The 2,387-nt window shown below is 31.8% G+C and overlaps 1 non-coding gene across 1 annotated transcript; it reads left to right on the top strand.

Annotated features, from left to right (window-relative positions):
- Nucleotides 1-1,988: 1,988 nt before the first annotated feature.
- On the top strand, nt 1,989-2,093 carry LOC129676199 (U6 spliceosomal RNA). The gene has a single exon (XR_008720050.1). It is a non-coding gene; the product is annotated as a U6 spliceosomal RNA (small nuclear RNA).
- Nucleotides 2,094-2,387: the final 294 nt, after the last annotated feature.

Raw genomic sequence — 2,387 nt, 5'->3', positions numbered from 1 at the left:
ATAGAATTCTTACCTGTGGAATAAAAACACATTTTCACAGCCATGCCTGAAAATTTCAAAGAAACACTAAGTTTGTGCTAATCATATTTATATCAATTATTTTTTAGCTCGTGCTACTGCTCATTGTCTTTTATAAAGCACTCTAGAATAACAGGCAGGAGTTTTAGAGTATTTGAGCTTGTAAACCTATGAATGAATTGATTTAATGCACAAGTGAATATAGTAAGATTGACTGCCCTGATTAAAGAACAAAAACAACACAAAAAAGCATGCTCACATGGTAGGGCAAACACCATGATCATGATGATGTTTTCCCGTGGAAGAGTGTATCAATTGCCCTCTGGATGTGCAGAACCCTGTTGCTTTACCTAATGTGCAAAACTCAATTGTGTGATAGCAAGACATGGTGTCCAAACACACCTCTGATTAAAAAAAAATGGCAAAGAGTGTGCAAATAACAAGTAAACCAAATTATTCCACCTTTAATTTTTGAATATATTCTTAGTGATAAGTCTCCTGTCTCTCAAGCTATGTTCAAAACCAAGGTAGATGCCCTTTCTCTCTTGATCCATTTAACATGGTTTCATCCAGGATATCTGCAATTAATGCACATATATATGTAAATAATCAATTGTAGGGATACTGTTGCATTGTTATATACTTCTCAATTATGGATAAAGACCAAAAGGCATGTACCAGTTTGAGACCAGAGTCATTCACATGTTGAACTGTATTACAGACAAAGTTTCAATAATTAGGTCTTTTATGTAAGAGGTTCTGCTTTGAATCATATACATATATATGATATATAATCACACATATATATCATTATATATGGATATAATCATATATATATGTATATACGGATGTGTGCATTTCTATATGCTTGTGTATGTTTTTATTTTATACAAAATTTGTTAAAACCTATATAAAGACACACATGTGTGTGTGTATACACACACATATTCAAAGGAATAAACTTAACTTGACAGTGGGTATTTCTTAGAGTGGCTGCAAAGAAAGTAACTTGGAGACATCTGATGAAGAAATAAGGGAGTGATATAATTCTATTTCAATTAAAATATTTTTAACTGTAAAAAATTGTCTAAAGACCTCTGCTAAAAATGAAACCTAATTTCATTGTTAAGTTTTTTTCAACATAATTTGCTGTTCCCTCACAATTGAGTGGCACATTTTCCTACAATGACGCTTCTACAAATTAAGTAAGTATTTGTACTATTTGTACTGTAATTCTTGTATTACATTTAAGAACAACACCAAAAAAAAAAAAAAAACTGTACACAATGCCTGTGACTCACTTTGTTTAATCAAAAATTTTTCAGAGAAACTCAGGTACTTTTGATAGTTAACAATGAGAAATGCTATTGTGATGCACTGTTATTTAAGCAAATTATGGAATGCAGCAATTCAGACCATTTACAATAATAATCTAAAAGTAAGAGGAAAACTTTTATCCAAGTTCCTAGAACAAGTTATTTTTGGCAAACCTGTCAGTGATCCAAGCCAAAGAATAAGGGATATTAAATGAGCAAAACTCAAGAGAATCCTTGGTTTGATAGATATTTCAAGGCAATTATGAGCTATGCAGTACTCAACATTAAAAGAAAAACCCAGAAATACTGCACAATAAAACCCATTATTTATAACACTTCGCCTAACTTAACAAGGACTTAGGTAAGGAGCATAGGGGGAGAAGCAGAAGGATGTGTGGGACTGGGAGGAGACAAGGGAGGGGACTATAGCCAGAATGCAAAGTGAATAAATTGAAAAAAGGAAGGAAAGAAAGATATAGAAAGAAAAAGAAGAAAATAATTTTACATTGGTAGTGCTCCTGTCAAATAAAAAATGAATGAATATTGACTGTAGAATTGAAAACCAAATAAGAATGATTCCTCTGATACCTATATTGGTTTTGCATTTATCATATGAAGTTAACATGGATACATGTAGTAAGAAGTGGGTAAGATGCTTACTTAGGCAAAACATAAACTAAAATTGGAATGATACAGAGTAGATTGGCATGGCCCCTGAGTAAGGATGCCATGCAAATTTGTGAAACATTCCATTAAATATGTATAAGATGTCCTTCATTTTCTGAATACAAAGTATGTGGCAATTTTCATCTATTCACACTGTGGATAGATGAATATTGGGATTAGCATTTGATGTACATTTTTCTTGAATTTCTTGAGTGTATTGATGAGCATTTGATGTTTGAAATTTACTTTTTATTTAATAGTGATAGCATGTTCAGATGTAGACTATAACTATGTATATAAATCATTGCTAAAATCAAAGCTTTAGAAAGTGTGAGTGTGAATTATAATTTGGAAATATTAGCAGTCTGCATTATGTAAGCCATGGAT

Source organism: Psammomys obesus, unplaced genomic scaffold (assembly GCF_907164565.1).
Source record: "Psammomys obesus unplaced genomic scaffold, mPsaObe1.curated_primary_1811, whole genome shotgun sequence".
Lineage (NCBI taxonomy): Eukaryota > Metazoa > Chordata > Mammalia > Rodentia > Muridae > Psammomys > Psammomys obesus.
This window is presented reverse-complemented; position numbering and strand designations above follow the sequence as displayed.